This window comes from Talpa occidentalis, unplaced genomic scaffold, assembly GCF_014898055.3.
Source record: "Talpa occidentalis isolate TD23 unplaced genomic scaffold, MPIMG_talOcc4v2.1 talOcc4.5, whole genome shotgun sequence".
NCBI lineage: Eukaryota > Metazoa > Chordata > Mammalia > Eulipotyphla > Talpidae > Talpa > Talpa occidentalis.
In genome coordinates, this window is record NW_023604861.1 from 135880192 (window position 1) to 135904137 (window position 23946).

Consider the following 23946-nt stretch of genomic DNA (forward strand, 5'->3'; position numbering starts at 1 on the left):
CCTAGATCCCCTTCTCCAGTAAGTGCCCCCAGGCCAGGAGAAACACGACGACTCCCAGGAAACCCTCTGGGTCTTGAGAGCCTTGAATCGCTCCTAAATGTTTCACTGGCAGTGGTTAAATGTACAGAAACAAGAATTCCAGCAGCACTTAAAGCCAGGGGCGCAGCCTGCACCGGCGGCGTGCTCATGCGCAAACCGGACGAGCGCGAGCCCCGTGCCCGAGGACCAAGGGGGCAGGACGTCGGCTTCTCCTGGGCGACCACGCGTGACCGAGCACCTGGCTTCCGTCTGCAGGGGCTGCGTGGGGAGGTGGTCACCACCGTCCCCTGCCACAGACACAGAAGCCCGGACTGCTCATGGCGGGAGCCGAGAGTGGACGCAAAGGCCTGATGGACGCCCACGGCGCTGCCCAGGGCACTGTGAGGACGTGGACATCGGTCTCCAGACGGGAATGTCAAGGGACACTCACTTCAAATGGCCTATTTTCCAGATGCCTAAAAGTGTCCAATAAAATGCTGTGACAGCTACTTTGTAAGTGTTTTTGGGGAACCCTGGCCTTTGAGAGATTTCCAAAATGAGAAGTGATGGGAAAAACCTTGCAGACTGAATGACACAGTTGCTGCAAATGTCACTCAGGCACTGAGCAAAATTAGACCCAACGTATGCCCCCGCCAACAGCTACGCCTAGATTTTTGTTGTTAGAATCATTTCTTAGAGAAAGAACAGCCCTTTATGAAAGAACCAGCAGATGCACAGTAGCTCCTTAAAGGTCATCAAGGGCTCCTGGGCTCCACAGCACGTTGCCTTGGTGACAGCGGGGCCAGCAGCCTTGGGGCCCCAGGAGGGCAGGGTGACCCCTGGGGCGACAGCGAGACCATAGCACATGTATTGAGCAATAAGGACAGCACCCGCCAGTGCATTATCTCTGCTCCTCCTCCCCACGGAGGGGGTTATCTGACCGGGGGGCGGCTCAGAAATGTACCCACAGAGAATGAGCTCAGAGGGTGTGGTCCAGCCACGCAACGGACACTAGGCAGCTGTAGAGAGATGAAATACCGCCGCTTGCAGCTGAGTGGAAGAGCTTGAGGGGATAATGGGAAGCAAAAGTGAACCCCAAAAGATAAAGACCAATATTGGGCAATTTCACCCACAGGAATAATATAAGAAAACAAAACAGATGAACGGACACAGTAAAATAATTATAAGCCAGCAGACACTGGGGAAGGAACCGGGGCTTCTGCGGTTAAGATGGAAGAGGGAGAGCAGGGTCGAGGGGAGGCAGAGGATGGAGGGGGGTTAAGTCGGTGAAGGAAATTTTAAGGTTCCATGAAGCTAAAAAAAAAAAAGCTAACAAAAAACACAAATCTAGAGTTCCTTAATTTAAGAAGCAATTGTATTAATCATTCAAAAATATAAAAACAAGGCATTTTTTAAAAGAAATTTACCACGGATAGACACTGCACCCCTGAGCCCCGATTCCTGCCCAGTGGTTCACAGGGAAATGGAATGAGGAAGGGGCTGGAAGGTAAGTGGACTCACCAAGCTGACAGGAGCCCGAAATCCAGGCCAATGAGAGGAGGTGGGGTCCTGGCAGGACAGTGGGGAGCTACAGCCACAGGGCCAAGGATGCTGGGCACCCCAGCACACGAGGCTGCCCACTCGAAGGCCAGGCCCCTGCCCACAGCCCACCCCTGAGCTTCCAGCAAACTCTCCCCACTGCACTGACGTCCCCCTAAGCAGCTGCTCCCAGGACAGCAGCCGCAGCCGTGTCCTCTGGGCGTGACCCCCAGAGGCAGCGCGTCCAGGACCACGAAGCCAACACAATCCCAGCGCAGCGAGCACCCCAGGCAGGGCCCAGTCCCCAGCCGATCCCCGCTGGGCTGCCCAGATATGAGATGTCAAGATGTCTCGGAGTGGGGCCTGGGGCCCAGCAGGGGCCGGGGGAGGCCCCACAGAACTGATGTAACCTGTGTGAGTAAAACGCCCCTGTTGTCCCAGGAACCAGCTCCAGAGAAGGGGGCATGGGCCAGACAAAACAGGAGGTACAGCCCCTGGGAGGCACAGAAGGAGACGGAAGATGACCCCCAAGAAGCCCCACCTCCACTCCTTTGCCCCCCAAGTCCTCCCGCCCCCAGAATGTGCTTCTGGGTCACTGCTGTCTACGTCCCAGGTACCTTCCACGTCAGGAAGGTCAGTGTCAGGGGTGAGCTCCTATGTCAATCTCAGCCCCCAGCCCCTCAGGGCGTGACCTTATCTGGAAACAGGGTCACGGCAGATGCAGTGCTGAGGTGCTGCTGACGCAGGTGGCTTCCAATCTGACATGACTGGTGTCCTGCTAAAAGGAGGAAGCCTGGGTTCAGCCCAGACTGCACACATCCCCTGCGTGGGAGGGGACACTGGGCCCCACTGGACTTCACGGAAAAGGGGCAGTACCCACAGTCTGAGACTCTGGGAAGGCTGAGCTCCAGCATCCTGACTCTGGCCCCCACCCCAACAGCGACCCCAAACCCCCCACCTGCAAGCAGTCCTTGAAGGGTCATGGCCCCGCCCTACACCCACAACCTGCTCCTCCAGGTAGTCCTGGGCACTACACACACCAGAGAACCTTCTAGACAACCAGCAGAGGCTGATTCCTGCTGGGAGAAGCTGCCTGCAGTCCCCAGCTGGGAGGGCAACCCACAGCAGCGCTCCCAGGAACCCCCCTCCAGGCACTGCTCCCCTCCAGCTGGCAGGACCCCCAAGACTCCCTTTAGTGCTGCAAATTGCTCCCTTTCCCTCCTTGTGTGAGGCAACATCCCAGGCACCACCCATGGGAAGTTTCCCTTAGACGGACCCCAAGATCTAGCCGGGGGTCAGAGCAGGGGGGGTTAGCTGGGCCATTTGGCCCTCATGCCTTAACCACACAGGCCACCACCCCGCAGTGGTGAGTGAGGCCCTGGTCCTGTGTCCTGACTCCTCGTCTGTCGCGGCCAGAACCTGGGTAAGGACAGAAGGACAGAGCTTTACCGGCCCCCTGGCCCCGGCGGGAATGCACAAGGGGCTTGACAGTCCTGCATGACGCCGCCAGACTTAGGTCCCAGGGGCACAGGAGGAGGGTGTGGGGGGAATGAAACCCACTGCTGCATCCTGGAAGAGGCCGGGGGCCTGCGGAGGCAGGCACGGGGCACGGGAAGAGAGAGGGGAGCAGCCCCCGCCCACCACAAACCACATGCACAGAGGAGCCCCCCGCACTTGGAACCGCCCGGGACAAGGAAAGACGTCCGGCAGCAGGAGACGCTGGAACAGGGAGAAGACGGGGCCCTCGGACCATCCTGGTGGGCCACTCTGGGTAGGGGGCGTTTGGGGAGACCCCCGCAGGCCATGGGACATCCAGGCCAACAAATGGGGTTCAAGAGGCAAACAGCTCTTCCTTCTGCTGTTCACAGGAAACCTCTCTGTCGATTAGGGATTTACCACAACCCCGGCGAACCCACCACACTGAGCCCCGCGGAGGCGTCCCTGGCGCGGGCCAGCCTGCCCCGGGGCCTGCCGTGGCCGCGACGTCAGCCGCCCTCGGCATCTCCACGCCAGCGGCCCGATCACAGAGGCCGGGGAGGGGGAATGACCGGCCCCCGCCCCAGGAGTCTGCGGGCTGCGTGGGGAATAACGTCAGATGGATGGGCTGTCACCTCCTGCCCCGGGGCTGACGAGTGACCGCTCCGCCCAGGGACATCTGCTCGGCCCTCTCAGGCAGCGGCCCTCTAGGGAGACACAGGCGGGGACGGCAGCGCGGCCACCTTGAAGGGCCAGGTCAGTGCCCCCTGCCCTCCCTCCGCACACAGGCTCCGGCGCGGGACCCTCGCGTCTCAGAGGGCTCCCCGCAGAGGAAGGAGCCAGATGGCGCAGGGAAGACCTTAGGGGGCCGAGAGGCAAGCAAGGGACGCAGGGCAGAGAGCGAAAGGCCGCCTGGCTCAAAGCGACACCCTTTAAAATAAAGAAGCAACCTAATATCTTCTTGGAGAGTCCAGGCCTGGGGGTGATGATGCCTTCGTTCAGGACACTTTTCTACTGGACACATTTTCCTCTCGTTACCCCTAGACTGCGGGCTTTCTGAGAGCATAGCTTGTATCCAACTGTGTTACCTCAGCACCAGTCACAATATCAGGCATATTTTGGGGTGTCCCTGGTGGCATAGGGGTTAGTCTCAGCACTATCAAGCTATCAGCTGCCACTGCAGCATGAGTTCAATCCCCAGCCAGGGAGCTACCCTCACGGCGCAGCAGACCTCTCCTGTCTCCCCGCTGCTCCCCTCAGCAGTGTGTTTCAGTCGATCTGCCTGTTCTGTTCCCCACTCTGTCTCTGGTGAATCTTCTCACCCTCCCCCCGCACCTCTGGCTTACACCCCAGTTCTTGTATGCATAATAAATAAAAATAAATCTTAAAAAAATAATAAAATAAAAGTCCAACCATGTCTAGAGAAGTTCAGGAAAGTGAGAGGATTCTATCGGCTCAGCAGATCATGGAGGGCTTCCTGAAGGAAGAGGGCCTGAAAGGATGGCTGAGAGGTTCCCTAGGAAGCCACACGAGAGTCCCATTTACGGCCAAGATCTTGAATGTTGCTCCTGGACAAACGTGTTACAATGGCGCGGCGCTCCTTAAGATGTCCCTCCCTGAGAAGCCCGTGCTTCAACTCTCAGAGCCCCTCAAGGATGGCGTGGAGGCTCTTACTCGTCCCGCACTGGACACTGGACCACGTGAAAGACCCCCCCCTTCTGTCAAGGAGACGAGGGTCCTCACAGACCCTCAGGACAGGTGAATGAATGTCCTAACTCAAGAAAACAGATTCGTTCCTTGCTGGAGCTTACGCCAGGCCACATACACGGTCTCTCTGCGAACAAACAGCAACCAGATGCAACAAAGCTGAATGTCTTTAAGCTTTCACTGCAGCTCAAAAACAAAGACGCTCAGCTTTGTCAAAGTCTCCCTTCCCGGCAGATGGGGCGATGAACGCGTCGGTGAGCGGCTGCCCCCAGCCGCCGAGCTCCGCCCCAAGCGGCTCAGCCACAGAGGGAGGGTCATTTTGACCTGATTATCTGGGTCTATGAACCTTAAATCATATTCACTTAAGTAAAACATAAACTAGCTGAGCTTTTGTAAAAAGCCTCTCGAGAGGCTGGGAAAGGCATTCCCCTCCGTGCTCCAGAGGACCAGCATCGGGTCACTGAGCCATGACTGTGCTTTTTGGTTCTGCGTTGGTTTTACTGAGGTAATATTGGTTCTCAACACAGTAGAGGCTTCAGGGCTCAAGTCTGGGGATGGTCATTGGAGATCAGGGGCCTGAGGCCTCGTCTCATGGGAACCCTCTTGTTCCTCTGACAGGTGAGGGGCCGACCCAGTTCAGTTACGACTACCAACCCACGGCCCCTTCCACCAAGCCAGGAGGCTCCTCCTCAGTCCTCGGGCCCAGGAACACAAGATGAAATTGTTCTAAAGCTCTAGGAAACACGTAGATATTCCCTCGCCCCAGTGCTGCCAAGAAACCCCGGCAGGAAACACATCAGTTCAGTGCATGACTGAGCACCCAGGTCATAGAACATAGTAAGCATGCAATAAATATTTGCTGAGTGAATTAACTGTATTTTTAGGAAAAGAGTTGCTTCTTTGGTTTGTTGGTTTGTTTTGTTTTGATTACTTTCTACTTCAGTCCCGTAAAATGTGTTATTTCTTACTTCAAGTTTTACTAAATGAACTGAGCCCTTCCAGGGGAGCTACAGTGGTGGACAGAGGACCTGGGGGGAAGCAGTGCAGCTTAAAGACCCCATAGTGTGACCAGAATGTTCCATGTCACAGGGGTTGCAATGCAGGGTGGGACTGGCCCCTCCAGTAGGAAAAAGATATAAAAGAGGTCGTGGCTCTTTTTTAACTCCGATCCATAGAAAGTTGGTACCTGTGCCCCCTCCCAAAATTTCTGAAACTAAATAAAAATAAAATAATTTAAAGACAGCTTTGATAGAGGAGGATATGGTACAAAATCAGGATGTACTAAATACCACTTTATTTTTCACTTTAAAACGGATGATTTTTATGTTATGTAAATCTCACCCCAATGAAAAGTATACCTTGGGGTTTCTGGCACCATTTCCAAACACAATTCCCAGGGAAAAGCTCTGCCCTTGGGTTGGGGGGAGGGGAGCCCCACACCCTGAGTAAGGACCTCACCAGTGTGACCTGTAGGAGTCAACTTGACAGGCCATTGCTTGGCTAAAGGCGGGCAATCTGAGCACCAAAAAGAATTACTTTACTGAATAGAGCACAATGTCCATGTTAAAAATCCCTACAATCATAATAACATTTAAGAAAAAAAGGTTCATTTGTCAGCTTTCAAGAGTACAAAGGAGGCAACTCATTTTGACAGCTGGTAGATAAAAAGAAAGAGCCAAGCAATTCTCTAGCCTTTCTACTGAACCATAGTTTAGGAGACTGGCGGATGAAAAATCCTTTATAAAGCACCTCCCTGGTGGAGCAATGGGTTAAGCGTCAGCACTGTGAAGCAATCCACAGCCACTGCAGCACGAGTTAGATCCCCGGTCAGGGAGCTACCCACATGGCGCAGCAGACCTCTCCTGACTCACCTGCTGCTCCCCTCAGCAGTGTACTTTGGTCAATCTGCCTGTTCTGTTCCCCGCTCTGTCTCTGGTGAATCCTCTCACCCCCCCGCACCTCTGGCCTGCACCCCAGCTCTTGTGTGCAATCAATCAATCTTTTTTTTTTAATGCTTTATAGATAAATTCCAGCCAGTAAATGAGAAAGGAATAATTGATCATGATAGTATCATTTTATAACCCCTGGTGCCATCAAGGGTCCTGGCAGTGACTGTCAGTGGTAGAAAATCCAGTGTGATGGGCTGAGAGGGACCAAGTGGATGAATCAGGCTACCAATCCCTGAATCCACAGGCAGATCCTCACATCACAAAGGGGGACGCCCTGACATGACACCTCTCCTAAGGGAAGGCAACACAGGCAACACGCCCTGGCTTGCACATCTCTGGCCAAATATTGAACCTGAATCTGAGCAGGGCTCTAGGTCAAGTTACCAATTTATTGAAACTACAGGGACAAAAGCACAGAGTAAACCCAGTCCATCAAGGCCGAATCAGCAAAATGCAGAAAGCAGGGAATTGCAAGAGATGATGAACTGGTGTTTCCATCAAATAAATAGCAGAGAAAAATTCTCACAGGTCCAAAGAGCCCTAGGACACCAAGTGGTAAAAGGCAGTATGTGGGGCCTCCCTGGTGGTGCAGCGGTTGAGCGCTGGGTTGTGAAGCTGTCCGCAGCCTCTGCAGCGCCGGTTCGATCCCCGGCTGCTCCCCGGCCACCGGAGGAGGGTCCCGCATGGCGCGCAGACCTCTCCTGCCACCCGCTGCTCCCCTCAGCAGTGTCCTTCGGTCCTTCTGCCTGCTCTGCTCCCCGCTCTGGCTCTGGTGAATTCTCTCACCCTCCCGCGCTTCTGACTGTACCCAGTGCTTGTATAAATATATAAATAAATCTTAAAAAAAAAAAAAAAGGCAGTATGTGGCCTGGTTTGGAAGCTGATTGCAACAAATTAATTAACTGCAAGAACATGTGAATGAAACATCAGGAGGCTGTGAACACCGACTGGCTATTTGGAATAATAAGGAATGGTTTAATTTTTTATTCAGGTGTGATGATGGTATTGTGTTTTTAAATCAGAAAATATCTTTATACAGACACACAAAAGCATTTGGGATGAAAGGATAAATCTGAGATGTGCTTTAAAGTAATTCAATGGGGAAAAGAAAAAGTGTTTGGGGGGTGTAGAGAGAACAAAACTGTCCACTGTTGCTAATTTTGTGAGATGGGAACTGCATCACTGCAATATTCTCTTAAGAGGAGGTTTACAATTCTCCAAAATAAAAGACTGAGCAGGAGAAAAAGCTTGACCCTAGAACCTTTGGACTTGGGGTGCCAGAATGGTAATTTCTGGCACCTCAATGGTAAAGGGAAAAGTCTGATCAGCCTTGAGGCAGGGCTCCTCTGTGTTCTGGAAGACAGCTGGGGCTGGCGTGGTGAGTGAGGGTTCTGTGCTGGCCAACAGCGATTTGAAATAGTGCAAATTAGAACAAAGTCGCCTTCAGCTCCTTGAAACCAAATCTCTGCAGTTTGTGTTGGCTTTTAAAGGAGGTTTATTTGTTTTGTTTTCTTTTATTCTAAACATGGGCTGAGACTGCACCGGCCTGGACGCTGCCTGTCCGTTCCTGGAAGGGAACTGCTTGTGGTTCTGTCCACCACCCGCCCGGGAGCAGCGGAGGAGGATGTGAAGGAAGATGTGGACACGCCTTCCGGTGCGAGCTGGAGGAATAATTCAAGGTGACTTTCATTTTTGCTCACATGCTGTTCACTGAACCTGCCCGGCACCAGATGCTGTGCTGCGTGCTGCTTCAGTCGCCGCAGGCAAGAGGCATTTTATCCACACTCTGCAGAGCTGGGAACTGGGCTGAGAGGGAAGAATCCTGGAAAAGGACTGACGCACTGACAGGGCTGCAGCGTGGTGAGCCTCGAAGCCTGCCCTGGGAAAGCAGCCAGACGCCAAAAGCCACAAGAGGGTGATTCCACTTAGAGGAAGTGTCCAGGATAATCACTGTCATGTATTCGCCCAACCTCCACCTGCCTTCACTCTATGAAGTGCCCCGAGAATGTGACACGTGACACAGACCGAGACGCAGATGCATAAACTATGATCGCTCCATTTCCAGTGTATGTGCTGCTGAGGGGGGCACCACGGGGGTAAACTAGTAAAGGAGCAAACAGAAGAGCTGAAGAAGGTCCCACCTTGTACAGTTCTATAAGCTTCCAAGGAAACCCGGGCCCTGAGAAGTAAAAGAATCAGTTCAGCCCAAACAGAAATAAAGAGAAACCTGGGACCCAGGTTTCTCTGGAGGGAAACTCACCAGGGACAGAGTCGGGAGCAGAACAGGAGGATCTACTGAAATCCACTGCTGAGGGGAGCAGCGAGGAGACAGGAGAGGTCTGCTGTGCTGTGTATGTCAGCTCCCTGGCTAGGGATCGTACTCATGCTGCAGTGGCTGCAGGTAGCTTAAGTGCTGAGACTTAACCCCTTGCACCACCAGGGAGGCCCATATTTGCGATTCTGATACAATTAACAGTCCCTAGTCCAACTACAGAAATGTTATATCTACACTATCAAGGCATTTTTTGGGCCTTGATACTCCCTGGTGGCCCAAGGAGTTGAGTCTCAGCACTATGGAGCTATCAGCAGCCACTTCAGCAGGAGTTCGATCCCCAGCCGGGGAGCTGACCCATGAGAATAAATCTCTAGGGGAAAAAAAAAGGGGACACCTGACAGGGTTAATCCTGAAACTAAAACATACGAGGACCTGGCAAGTGACAGACGCTGCCCACGTTTCCCTTTCATCTTCCTAAAAAGCATAATATAAAATAGGAGTGAAAACACATTGATGAATGGGATCAGCGTAACTCAGAGAAACAGGAACCACGTCTAAAACACTCACAATCAGCATCTCACCATGGAAGCGAGATGCTCTCCTCTCCTCCTCCTCCAGTCCTTCCCCTGCCTCCCAGCAAGGGGAGAAGCAGATTTTCACGTGAAGCAGATTTTCACGTAAACAGAGAAAAATAAAAGTACTGTTCAGTTACCCGCTTTACACCATTTTGGCTCACCAAAGGTTTCCAGGAGTGCTCCGCTTCCCAACAGCGGGGTAAATCTGTAATTTTATTTTATATTTTAAAACTGTAATTTTATTTTAACAATGTTTTAGATGCTACAATAAGCATTTTCTCCTAACCAGAAAAGACAACAATACCTTTTTAATTTTTTAAAGTAACAATTACATAAGATGAAGAAATTATGTAAAAATAATGACAGAATACTCTGCAGAATATTTGTGTAGAATTTTCTTTCGTGTAGAGTATTTGTGTTTCTTTTTTTTTTTTAAGATTTATTCTATTTATTTATGCATTGAGAGCTGGGGTGGAGGCCAGAGGTGTGGAGGGCGGGGGGAGAGGACTCACCAGAGACAGAGTGGGGAGCAGGACAGGAGGATCTACTGAAATCCACTGCTGAGGGGAGCAGCGAGGAGACAGGAGAGGTCTGCTGTGCCGTGCATGTCAGCTCCCTGGCTAGGGATCGTACTCATGCTGCAGTGGCTGCAGGTAGCTTAAGTGCTGAGACTTAACCCCTTGCACCACCAGGGAGGCCCATATTTGCGATTCTGATACAATTAACAGTCCCTAGTCCAACTACAGAAAAGTTATATCTACACTGTCAAGGCATTTTTTGCAAAATTCCTATTATGTGTGTAAACTTAAAAGACAAGAACTTCCCCAAACGCTAATGATGGTTACTCCTAGTGGAGGAACTATATAGAGGGTTTTGTTTTTTATGTTTCTGTGTCTTATAAGTTTATCGTTTGCTGCAATGAACCGACATCACATGGGAGAGTGGATGAAAATGCATGTTAATCTTTTAACCAGATAAAGAAACAAATAAATTTTCCTCCGAACAAAAGAGATGTGTCAGTGGAAAATGCCAGTATTATTGATCAGCTCCTGCCAGGAATTAAAAGAGACAGAAGCTCTGCTCGCCAGGGTCCCCAGTGGGGACACCCTTGAACAGGAGGGACAAAGGACAGGGCCAGATAACAGTGTTTAGAGATGTCTCTGATGTCCTCACCATCGTCCCGGACAACCGGACAGAGGAAACAAAAGCTCATTCTCGCGGGGCCGGCTGCGGGGCCCGCAGGCTCCCACCTTTTGGCAGGCGGCCTTCCCAGAGCTGACCTCTGACTCTCACACACAGGCCGTGTTTGCAGCCGGTCAGCAGTGTCAAAACCGCTCTCCAGCTCCAGCCATTGAGAGGCAGCCCAGGAGAGAACAATTTCTTTTCTTTTCAGAAGCCAGCTTTGTGTCTTCAGGGCCCAGCTGGGATAAGAATGGAGGTTTTGAAAGGCAAGAGCAAAAAAAAAAAAAAAAGACCATCTTCCTCCCCAAATGAGTAATTTTGTGGGATTATCCCAGGGCCTGGGGATGCCGGATAAATCTGGTTGAACTAAGCTTTCCAAGTGTTCTCCAAGGAATACATTTGCGCAATAGGAAAGCATTTCAAGATCACACTAAAATTTCAGATGTAAACCCACACTTCCAAAATGGCACTAACGAGGGTTCTGTGTGTTCTAGACACAGGTTTTGAAGCTGCTGGTGCTGCAAGCCGCCCTGGGGGAGGGGGCAGGTAGCAGAAGCCAGTCAGAGAACAGGCAGGGCACCGGCTGACAGAGGAGGCAGAGGGAGTCTGACCCCGTCATGCTCAGGCCTACCTCCAGGTCAACTCCACCTGCAGGTTGGGGTGCCCCAGTTGACCCGGTCACCCAGTGTCACCACCCCTGCCTGAAGAGGAAGGCTGCCCAGCTGCTCAGGAGCAAAACTCCACAGGAACCCACAGAGCTTGCACCCTGACTCACTACCCCAACTGCCACGGAGCGCAGACCAGTCCCAGCCTCGAATTAGCTAGGAGAGTGTCTCAAATTTATTAGGCAAACATCAAGCACAATTGGGGCTCAATAGTCTTGGCTCCATAACAAAAAGCAACAATTCTTAAATTCTTAGAACACGTCATGCAAAAGGAATGCAACGGTGAGCCTTTCCAATAAGTGGTGCTGGAGCAACAGGGTGTCCGCAGGTAGATGTACAAACCTGGGCTTAAACCTGTATACCTCAGACAGTCACCCTGAATGGATGGAGACCTCCCTGCAAAACATAACACTTCTAGGTAAAAAGCAAGTTGGAAAGTTCCGTGATGGAGGGTCAGGCACAGAGTTTCTAGATTTGACACCTAAAGCACAAGCCATGAAATGAAAAGCTGATACACTGGACTGCATCAAGATTTACAGTTTGGCTCTGCAGAGGCCCCTGGTGGCCCAAGGGGTTAAGACGCAACCTATGAAGCTGTTCGCAGCCACTGCAGCATGAGTTCCATCCCCGGCCACGGAGCTGATCCACATGGCGCAGCAGACCTCTCCTGTCTCCCCGCTGCTCCCCTCAGCAGTGTATTTCAATCAGTCTGCCTGTTCTGTTCCCCAACCTGTCTCTGGTGAATCTTCTCGCCCCCCCCCACCGCTGTACCCCAGCTCTTGTATGTATAAATAAATAAATCTTAAAAAAAAAAAAGAGGTTAGAGAGCTCTGGGCTACCTTCTGCAAAGGGCAGTTCTCAAACATGGCTGCTTGTCCGATTCACCTGGAGGGCTTGTCAAACCACAGACTGCCAATTAGTATCCCCAGGGGCTCAGAGCAGGTCTAGGGTAGGACCTGAGAATCAGCATTCTGGTCAAGTTCCCCAGGGAGGCTAAAGCTGCTGGTCTGGGGATACAATCTGAGCACTGCCACCCTACAGACAAGGCAGACTCACCTTGCACGAAGTTCGAAGGAAGCTTACAGATGACCTAGGCCATCCTCCAGAGGGACAGATGAGAAGCTAAGCCCAGAGAGAGAACTGACGCTGTCAAGGTCAAAGCTGAACCAGTAGGTCAGGTTCCCTAATGCTCTGTCCCTGGTCGTTTTACTACACGGCCTGAGTGGGTCCTAAGATAAACTCAAGGTCAAACCCTCTCCTGGGGGCCAGGGGGCGGGGGAGGGGGGCTGTTGTGAAAAGCTTATCATGACGGGCACTGCAAATAATCCACTGGGGTGCAGGGTGGGGAGGGAGGAGACAGAATAAACAAAAGTGACCAAATATGAACAATTATTGAAGGTGGAGAGACCACAGCATTCATTATACTAACCTCTCTGCCTCTGAACATGCTGGAAAGCATCCACATAGAAACGGGAACAGGAACCACATGGGTCCAGATTTGTCACTGACACCCCTGAGCGGGGTTGGGCTGCCCTGGCAACCCCTGCAATGCATACTTGCCCTAAAAGAACAGTTTGAACATCTGTGATGTGTCAAGACTTGGCAGGGTTCTAGAAGGATCCAGATAAAATGGAGAAACAAATTTCTGTCCTCAAGAAGACCATAATAGGTTGGGGTAAATAAAATGCAAATTATTGCATTGCAGGGACAAGAGGCCAAAGAGAAATTCAGAGCGAGCTAAGAGATGAAGCTGCATCTGTTTTCATACCCCAAAGATTAAACCTTTTTTTGCCACTTTCTAAGAGCCGCCAAGTTTTAGATACGTGGATTACCATCAATCAGTGATTTTTTTAATCAAAATAGAACATGAAAAGTACAAATGATAGGAAAAGTCTAGGAATCTGCTAGAGAAATGGTTAAATTGCAAATTATATAGAATACGTTAATATATAATAGCCATAACAATGACAACAGTCAAATTACAAACCATAATAATACAAAAGCGTTAAAATGACATCAAAAATGATAGGCACTATTCATGAAAAAATGTCATAAATTAAAGATATCATATATTATTTTGTCCCATATGTAGATAAATATAAAATTTACCTTTTATCTAAAAAATGCACCCAAATGTTAATAAATAGTAATTATATCTGCACCACAGATTTCTGGATTCTATTAAAAAAAATCTCTTGTAGATTCTTAAATTTTATGTCACAAATATGTATTACCACAGTAGTCCTTCCCCATCCTGCTTTTCCTAGTACGATTGTCTTGAAAGACCTACCATTTATCTGTATGTCCAAAAACTAAACTGAAAAGCTGAGAGAGCCCATTAAGTGCAAGGAGATTAACTGCCTGGAATCTTTTGAGGGGATTAGAGGTCGGGGACCCTCCGGAAGGGCCAGCCAGGGTTCCATGCGCTGCGAGCCATCACCCTCATAGTCAGTAGCCCCCACACAAGCCTCAGACCCCTTTCCAGGCCAGGGCAGCAGCACTACCCCTTGCTGTCCAGGGAAAGGTGGGATTCTCAAAAGCGACGGCCCTCAGCCCTGGAGGCCACAGCACACAGGCCCTTTGTTCCCACGTCCTCCAGTCCAGTCCGGCAGCCTCTCCACTCGGACTAGGAGGCCCCGCAGGGGCGGGTGGGGGCTGCCCCTCCCCTTCAGCCCAGTCTCCCCCTCATTCTGATTTTTGAACCTTTTGTTAGTTCTACCTTGAGACTATCTCTGACCGTGCAGGAATCTCTAATAATTCAGATGTTGAAGCCACAAAGTGGACGCAAGTTTCTTTACAACAATTTTCATGTCCAGTGACATGGCAGTGCCAGGCGGACGGCCTGCAAGGCCGGAGGAGTTCAGTGAATTTCCTTCTACTTGAAGGAGTCATCAACTTGGCTTTCAGCACGGAAACCTTCAGAAATGTTCTATGAGATTATAAATTCTCCTATTTAAAACAACAAATCAAAAATACAGGTAATTTGAAGTCTTGCTTCTAAGTACCTCCCCAGTAAAGGCTTACAGGTACTGGTCCCAGCAGCTACTTCCACTAATCAGAAACATTTTAAAACACAAATAAACCATTTTAAACATCTGCAATAACAAGATAGCCAGGATGGGATTTTAGTTTCAACCTGAGCTCACTGCTTACCCCATAAAGAACTCTGGTTCCAGGCTGAACAGCGGGCTACCCGGTCCGCTACCCCACCCGCCGCTGTGGGCATGGGAAAATCAAGAGGCACATGGCACACTTTCATGGAACCAAATTCCAGCATGAAAAAACTGGAAGAAACATCTAGAAACAAACTCCAGGCAAGCGCAAAAACAGTTCTCTGGAGGCAAGGGATGGCTTCCAAGAATTCTCCAAATCCGCCCAGAGGTCTGAGCCATTCTGAGAAGACTGTCAGAAGGTGGGATTGTAATTGGCCTTTAAACTCCCAGTGACATTTCCCTGCAGAGTCTGCCACACGGGCAACATGAACGCAGCACTGATGGGAGCCCAAGCGCAGCGCTTCCCAGACCCCAAGGCGCAGCTGGTGTCCAACACAAGCCAAAGCGCGCTCCTGGGGCTGCAAGTTCGGGATCAAGTGAAACTGACCCAGTGTTTGAAGGGTGGCCTTAAACACCAGCGCGCCCCGAAGCCGGCACTCACCTCTATCCCAGAGCTGCTGACAGAGAAGCGTCGCTGCGCAGACCAAGAAGTTTCCCAGGTTCCCGGCGGGTCCTCCTGACGGGACCAAGGGAGGGTTGGCGGCAAAATGGCCCAGCAGCCCTCTCCAGGAACGGGCAGGCCCCGGTGCCCCCCACCACCCCTGCCCGCCCCCAACACACACCCCTCTTGGGTCTCCAGGGACGCAGCCTTTGTTCCAGGCCCACCCCAGTCACTGAGTCCCAGCCACCCCGACCGGCCTCCCCAGGCGGGGCCCCTCCGGAGGGTCCCGGGCCGAGCGCAGGGGAGACCCGGCGGCCGCCCCTCCGGCCTCTCTCGACGGCCGGGCGGGCCCGGGGGGCGGCGCCCCTCACCCCGAGGCGGCCCCGACCCGCGCTTTTCAGGCTCTCACCGAGGAGCGCGCGCCCGGGCCGCTCGCGGAGCCCAGCGCGCGGGGCGCGCTCCCGACTCACGCGCACACGCGCGCACACACCCGCACACGCGCGCGCGCGCACCCGCACACACTCACGCGCTCGCGCACCCGCGCGCACGCGGGGCCGCTGCGCCCAGGTCGCCGCACGCCCCGGGCCGGGCCCCGCGCCCCCCGCACCTCCCGGGGTCCCGGCGGAGGAGGCGCCGCGTCCGCCCGGCTCCAGCCCCGGCCCCCGCCCGGCCGCCCCCCGGCCGCGCTCACCCGCCTTTGTCCTCCGCGGCCCCGCGCCCGGGCGCCGCCGTCGAGCGCCTGCAGCCGCGGGCGCCGGGCACACCCCGGGGGCTCGGCCGGGCGGGGCGCGCGGCAAAGCCCGGACCTGGGAGCGGCGCCCGGGCCCCGACCCCGGCCCGCGCCCCGGCTCCGGCTCCGGGTCTTCGGGCGCGCCGCGGGGGAGGGGCGGGGGCGGGGGGCGGCCACCCCCGGCCTCGGGGGCAGGGTCGGGGCGCGCGGGCGGAGGAGCGGCCGGCACCGCCGTCGGGGGGCGCGCGGGAGGCTCCCCCGCGCGCCCCGCTCAGCCCCGCGCGCGCCCCCGCGGCGTCCGCGCCCCGACACAGCTCCGGGGACGGGGGTGCCCAGCCGCGGGCCGGGGCGCCACCTGCGCGCGGGAGGAGGCGCCTCTTCCCGCTCTCTCGGGGTGCCCCGGCCGCGCCCCGGCACCCGCGCCGGGAGCCCCCCGCGCCGGGCTGAGGCGGGAGGGTCCCCGCTCCCGAGCAGAAGCCCCCGCGGAGAAGGACCCCCAGCCCCGGGACTCCGCGGGCTCGGAGGCTGCGGGAGGACCCGCCCGACTCGCCCCCGCGGCGCGGGTCTGCGCCCCCGGGGCGCCCCCCACGCCCTGCGCCCCAGAGCAGCGGGGCTGGGGGGCTCGGGCCTGGCGCAGATCTGTGCCCGGCCCCTCCCGGCCGGGGAGGAGGAGGAAGGTTCTGGAGGATGGACACCTGGGGTGGGGCCGGCCGCGGAATGAATGAACGAGTGAGCGAGAGCGGGAAGGACAGGACCAGGCCGCGAGCGCTGTTTGCGCACCGGGGTGGTGGGGGCCGAGCTCCCGGGTGGTGGGGCCGAGCTCCCGGGGTGGTGGGGGCCGAGGCGGCCTGAGCGCTGAACCCCGACGCGGGACTGAAACTCTCAATGTCTTTCTTCTCTTCAGCAAAGGAGGGGCCTGGAGCCTCGAGCTGGAGACCCCCAGGGCAGGGCGCACCCCAGTCTCCGCGGGGAGGGCCCCTGGGGCCAGTGGGAGCGCAGGGCCTGGGCAAAAAGGTGGACCCTCGTCCCCTTACTACGTGGGCACCAATGTGGTTTCCTTTTCTGTGAAATATTTCCAACACTGAACCAGGGCGCGGGTGCCAAGAGCCAGCCGGGAATAAGTGTCACAATGAACGCCCCGTCGGTCTTCCAGCTCCCCACCTTCCAGCTCCCCACCGCTCTGAACATCCCGTCCCTGCTGCCCACCCCATGCTGTCAGGACCCAGAAGCAACCCTCACCTCCCTGCAGGGTATTATGTCAGTATTCTCCCTGATGCACCTCCCCCCAGACGAGACCCTCGGCCCACTGTTCTCATCCTATTACTACTTTGCAGCGTGCACGTGTGAGTGAGGCACAGTGAACATTCTGACGGTTTTGCACATTTCCGTGTGTCTGACTCTGTGTTGGTCTGGAACCCAGAAGGTGTGTCTTCTGTTGTCTTGCTCAATAGTCTGTCAGATTCCGCTAATCAAACTTACAACTTGAGTTTGCTCATTTTTTTTTTTAAAGATTTATTTTTATTTATTGATACAAGCACTGGGTACAGTCAGAAGCGCGGGAGGGTGAGAGAATTCACCAGAGCCAGAGCGGGGAGCAGAGCAGGCAGAAGGACCGAAGTACACTGCTGAGGGGAGCAGCGGGCGGCAGGAGAGGTCTGCGCGCCATGTGGGACCCTCCTCTGGTGGCCGGGGAGCAGCCGGGGATCGAACCGGCGCCGCAGAGGCCGCGGGCAGCTTCGCAACCCAGCGCTCAACCGCTGCGCCACCGGGGAGGCCCAGTTTGCTCGTTTTGACAGCCAAGTGCTATCCCAGGAGGTGAGTGGGCCTGATCGATTTGTGCATCTTTCCCACCACGGACATTCAAGTGGATCCGGTCTTTCATGAGTGAATATGCTTGCGCCTGCGTTGGTGTTTCTGGGGTGGAGCCCACTTGTCAGCCCCTCCAGCAGGAACACAACAGTTGTGTTGCATTGACATTAACCAGCACGTTTGCCCTTATGGCGGGTTATTTACTGCAGTTGCTAAACTGGTAATCACAGCAGGAAATGCCCCCCAGGGCAGCGCCATGCCTTCACCCCTGCCAGGACACTCCAGAAAGTCTTTCCTTTCAAATGCTGATATTCCGCATGTGCTTGCAACTTTACTACTACGGGGTTCATAAATGTGTAGTGCTGTTTCCAGCATAGTCCTGTAAATGTCAGTCCCTGAAATGAGGCCAATGGAAGTCGTTTCAGTTTGTTTATTGCACGGTTGGCCTCCACACAACAGACTGAAGTGGTAGAAAGTAAAAACAAACACAAAAAAGAGAGCCCTTTAGTCGCCCCCCTTAACACGGTGACAGCTTGCATTCTGTCAAGCAAACGAACACCCACAGAGCCCAGCTCACGGCGCTTTATCTTAAAGGGCCCGAAGTAAATGTTTTAGGCTTTGTGGTCCCAGAGGCAAAATCAACACTATTCGATAAGTACTTTTACAAAAGTTATTTAAAATATACATACCCCTTTATAAATGTAAAAGCCACTCTTGCTTCATGGGCCATTCAAAAACCAAACCAGAACAGGCAGCTGAGTGGGTTTCACCCATTCCAAAAATTAATTCCTTTCCTTGAAACTCAGTATTAAAAAGGACGTTACTTTTAACAAAGACAAAAATTGAAGTTAGCACAACAAAAGAGTAAAACTGAATGTGATGTAATAGCAAGGGGGAAAATCTTAGGAAGCTGTCTCACACCTCAGCTACTTAATGCAGTGACTCTGGGGAAAACAGTTCATCCTGTTTTGAAAAGAATGAATGTTAGAATTGCATAGGCTTTGACCAGAGAATTAGTCAAGAAATGAGGTTCAATAAAAAGGTGTATTCTTTTCCTGTTTAATGAATCATCTCTCTGTTCCAAGGTTACTGCTTGAAACACCAGCCCACGGTTATAAATTATTAGATTTGTTTTTCCTGAACTGAACCTGACCCACTTGTTTTATATGCTCTATTGAACTTGAACCAAAACTTGAAAAAGTAATTTCTAGATAGTTTCTTATACAAGGGAAATCAATGTGGTTTAAAATATTGTTGATAAGATTAGGCACACACTAAAAAAACGTTGGTGGCTGACCCAAAGCTGACAAAGGAGCTGTCAGTCTTCAAACTCATTTGGTCATCAGAGAGTTCTGGAAGAGGCCATGGGGTCAGGAAGGCGATTAGACATGGCTCTGGGTACGTCTGCTGCTGTGACCAGCATTGTCCTCAAGGCTCTCACCCACAAGTCTCTCACACACCCACCCACTCACACATGTCTCCTCCAGTCCTTCACACCCACACAATCCTTACACACATGTCCCTCTCACGAGGATGTGCACGTGCTACCCCATGTATCTTTACACATGTGTTTGCTTCCTTAGATCATCCCACACAGGGCCTCCCTGGTGGCAAAGGGGTTAAGTCTCAGCACCATGAAGCTATCAACAGACACTGCGGCCTGAGTTCGATACCTGGCCAGGGAACTGTCCCACATGGCACAGCAGACCTCTCCTGTCTCCCCGCTGCTCCCCTCAGCAGTGGATTTCAGTGGATCTGCCTGTTCTGCTCCCCACTCTGTCTCTGGGGAAATCCTCAACACCCACCCACCCCTCCATACCTCTGACCTACACCACAGCTCTTGCATGCATAAATAAATAAATCTTAAAAAAAGAAAGAGAAAGAAAGAAAGAAAGAAAGAAAGAAAGAAAGAAAGAAAGAAAGAAAGAAAGAAAGAAAGAAAGAAAGAAAGAAAGAAAGAAAGAAAGAAAGAAAGAAAGAAAGAAAGAAAGAAAGAAAGAAAGAAAGAAAGAAAGAAAGAAAGAAAGAAAGAAATGTGTCCCACACAGTTGTGCAGTCTGGAAGCCCAATCAAGAGTGGCAGGACTGGTTCTTACTGCAGGGCGCAGGGGGAAGGATCTGTTCCAGCCCCCAGGGAAGGTCCTGGCCCCTCACAGTCTCCTCCCTCCCATGTTTCTGTGCCTGTATTTCCTCTTCTTAGATGGAAATGAGTCATCAGTTTAGCTTGGTGACCTCTGTGGAGACCCTATCTCCAAATCAGATCACATTCTGGGCCTCTGGGCGCTGGGACTCCAATGCATGAATCTGGAGGGGTCAGAAACAGGTGAGAACAATATAATGTAGGATCCAGCTTGTTTCTGCATGTGATTTAGAACAGAGATACTGAACTCTACCTTAATTAACTGTACATCCTAGGCCCAGATGTGGAAGTTCCTCATCTGAAACCTTTGTTATAGAGCAGCCCCAATATTGAACGGGTTCCTGGCTGTGGGTCCTCACCCGCGCGCTTAAAAGGGACTTAAGAACACTCCACTACAGGCACACACAAAAGGTTAATAAAAGGTTTATTTACAAGGGAAAAGGAAATAAGGAAAATGGACAACTCAGGGAGAAAATAGGGAAATAAAGTCATTAATGCGTCCTACCCGATCCGCCGACCTGGAAACCCAAAGTCACTCTCCGAGCTGGCCAGACGCGGCGAGCTGGCGGGGAGCCAACATGGGGAACCCCCCAAAGCCCATGTGTCTGGCTTTATACCCACCTGGCGGCTTAACCCCACCCTCAGGTCCCAGCCACCTTCCCTTGGGTGGGAATGGGATGTGGAGTTCCCAGTGTCTTTGGCTTTGGCCTGGGGTAGGGTGGAGTCCACAAAGCCTGTATGGGATTAGCTTTAGGACAGCCTTTCCCCATAACACCTTCAATTCAAATCTGACTATTCCCAACTCTCCTCCACCCACCCGTGTTACCAGGAATATTAACCCATCAATTCAAAGGCCTCCTCAGGGGCCTTCCTGAGGTGAGCTGCTCCACCTGGTGGCGAGTTCAGGTGCTACACCTCGGCAGGTCGGCATTGAATCTAGGGAGCCGATGCTCTCAAGACTTTGGTTCCATTATAATGTCTTTTCATGCCAATGCAGATGAAGAAAATATGATTCCTGGCCTTAACCACTGTCTGTGGAGTTTGCACACTCACCCCATGTTTGTGTGTGCTCCAAATGTCCATGTTGGCGTGTGTGCGTGCGCGTGTGTTTCAGTAAGATCATCTCCCTTTTGTTTTTGCAGAAGGCATTGTCATTTATCATTTAATAATTTAAATGTAGCCCCCTAAGAAAGCAAATGACCTCGAGTTCGCAGATTGCCTTTCTTTTCCTGACACAATTCAAATGGATTTTTAGAATACAAACTCCTACATACAGAAGATGCAAAAGGACAATTCAAGTGATTTTTTTGGAATTATCACCAATGAAACTTTGCCGTGGTAAAATCTTTAACAAATTAGATTTGAACACTGCCAATTTGTACAAACTGAATTATTAAAAATACAGCAATCTGAGTTCAAGTTTTCCTGAGACGTTTTCTTATTGAATTTCCAAAACTTTGCAATGCTCACTCTAGTATTCTTTCTCCTAGATAAAGTCACTTTAAATCTATAAGATTGGAACATACAAAGAAACCAATTATCTAACAGCATAAAATACAAGCAGGAGAAAAAACAGAAGTCAAACTTGCAAATAATTTTATAACACCGAATCAAAGCAAAATCCATCATAAGGGATACGCAGAAGAGGTAAGACAAAATACCATCTCAGTAGTGTGCACTGTCACTATTTACTTTACACTTTACATTTCAAAGTCAGCATGGTCAAGATGATTTCCAAGTATTTATTTATAATGTAATGTCCCTACCGAAAGTGAAAAGTTTTGGTTTTTTAAAAAATTTATTTTATTTATTTATGCATACAAGAACTGGCCAGAGGTGCAGGGATGAGAGAATTCATCAGAGACAGAGTGGGGAGTAGAACAGGAGGATCGACTGAAATGCACTGCTGAGGGGAGCAGCGGGGAGACAGGAGAGGTCTGCTGTGCCATGTGGGTAGCTCCCTACCTGGAGATTGAACTCCTGCTGCAGTGGCTGCGGACAGCTTCATAGTGCTGAGACTTAAACCCTTCGCCACCAGGGAGGCCAGAGAGTGACAAGTTTACTGGGAAGCTCATCCCAACATTCATCCCAGGTTTGTGTGGGTTTTTTCTGGGTGCTCTGGTTTCCTGTCCTGTCATCAGGGGCTTCCTAGTCCAGGTTACAGGGCTCATCCAACACCTATGGGGAAGAGGCAGGGGTGCTGGGTTTATTTAGGGCTTCAGGGAAGGCTTCCTAAGGAATTTGCTGGAGGAAGGACCCACAGGCTGAGGTTCGAGCAAGGAATGGAACAGCGAGAAGAGGCAGCGTGGCGAAGCTTTGAGGAAGTGAGAGATGAATGACCAAGGTGACTGAGAACGCCATCCAGCCGAAGTCCCAGGCACAGAGGTGGGGGCTTCTGAGTGCCTGGGGGGACGCCGCCAGGCAGGCAAGTGACCAGTGAGCTGGGAAAATCCTAACATGGAGGACAACACTGACCCAATTCAAGCAGAGAGGGCTGAAATCCCATCTGTGCTTCGAGAGGTCTCTCTGGCAATGTAAAGTTAACAGTTACCCCCAAAAAGGTCGTTGTTGAATTGGACAGTGACCGTGCAGAGTTCCTGGGAGGTGAAGAGGCAAAGCCAGGGAAATGAGCGAGAAGGGTCCTAATGGCCGGGGAACAATGGCCAGAGGGCGGGAGCCGGGCAGTGGGATCAGGAGGTGGGAAGACCCAGCTCCTCTCTGGAGAGAGTTGACAAGCCTCCTGCCCTTTGTAGCGTCCTCATTGGGGTTCGCTGAAGCGTGCGGCAATAGCTCATCTTTCCCACAGCTCTTATGTGACAGGCTTTCATGGGGATTTGCCCGATGGGTGTATTTGACTGCCGGCTTGCTTTGTTTGTTTCCTTTCTGAAGCAGGAGGCGAATACTGTTGCTAACTAGAGACTGAATCCAGGAGCCAGGACCCAAGCCAGTTCCCTGGCCGGCATCTTCTCTGGAGTTCTCTGGAAAGCTCCTCGTTCTGAACAGCACCTGGTGCAGAGTGACTGCACCAACCTTTGTTCCCGTGAGTGGCCTTTGAGACTGGCTTGGAAACCGTGGTGAGGGTGTAAAGTTCGAGTAGCCACTGAAGACAGACGGTGCACCCGGGCCCTGAGGTCTGTTCTCTCTACAACAGAACTGCAGGGATGTTGACCCGCAGTTTACACACAGAGAAACTGAGGGCCCGAAGGACAAGTTGCTCACCAGCAAGGGTGGCTCGGGTTGCTGCAAGACTCTTCCAGACCAGGCTGGCCGCTCCTTCCCATGCCATCCGCCTGCCCAGCATCCTTCCATCTCTTCCACTGCCTCTCTGGCTCTGTGTTTGTTTGTTTTTTTAATTTATTTTTAAATTTAGTTTTATTTATTTATGCATGCAAGATCTGGGGTGCAGGTCAGAGGTGTGGGGGGTGAGAGGACTCACCAGAGACAGAGTGGGGAGCAGAACAGGTAGATCTACTGAAATACACTGCTGAGGGGAGCAGCGGGCAGACAGGAGAGGTCTGCTGCGCCATGTGGGTAGCTCCCTGGCTGGCCGGGGATCGAACGCGTGCTGCAGAGGCTGTGGTGTGGATTGCTTCATAGTGTGGTGCTTAACCCCTTGCACCCCCAGGAAGGCCCTGTTTTATTTTGTTTTGTTTTTAACACTACCAAATTCAGTTGTTCTTTTCTCCCTCTGGGCACCCTCAGCCTGTTGTACATGTTCCTCTCAAGGCCTTGAGCTTTCTGGTTACGTGTCTCCACGGGGCTGGGCTGCTGTATGGTAAGGGCCCCCTGGATTTCCTTCTCCCCTTGGCACTCCTCTACTGCCCATGCGCAAACAGTGTGGGTGATCGAGTCTCAGGGCAAAGTCACAGGATGGGGTGGGGACAGACGGGAGTTCATTGCCCCAGTTCCCCCGAGCTATGCTCATCCTCCATCTTCAGCCGGGTGTGCCTGCCACCCCCATCCTGACTCACACCCCACCTTCAGTCCTTTGACCCCACCGCGGGCTGCAGAAAATCTAGTCATCCTTCCAGAATCTTCCCAAGAATCAGCACACCAAATTAGTCAATCAGTTATGGAGTCAAATCCTGTCTCTACCACTGCTTTACCACTGGCTCATTTTTGTAATCTGGCTAATCTTCATTTTTTCTGATGTCTAAATTAGATGGAAAACACCTACCTCTGAGTCTTGCTATAGGATTTACATGGAGAAAATGGTCGTTTAATGCCA

General features: G+C 52.3%; 1 protein-coding gene across 7 annotated transcripts in view; it reads right to left on the bottom strand.

Annotated features, from left to right (window-relative positions):
- The window catches only part of GREB1 (growth regulating estrogen receptor binding 1), a 92674-nt gene extending 76928 nt beyond the window's left edge, over positions 1–15746 (bottom strand). For 2 of the 7 annotated variants that reach the window (XM_054701377.1, XM_054701374.1), the window contains exons 1-2: positions 15732–15746; positions 15041–15115 (exon numbers count right to left, since the gene is read on the bottom strand). The gene's annotated coding sequence lies outside the window, so the exon portion shown is untranslated. Of the gene's footprint in view, positions 1–15040; positions 15178–15221; positions 15275–15449; positions 15465–15731 lie in introns of those variants that run through there. The other 5 variants (XM_054701379.1, XM_054701373.1, XM_054701372.1 and 2 more) reach the window with 4 other exon arrangements.
- Positions 15747–23946: the final 8200 nt, after the last annotated feature.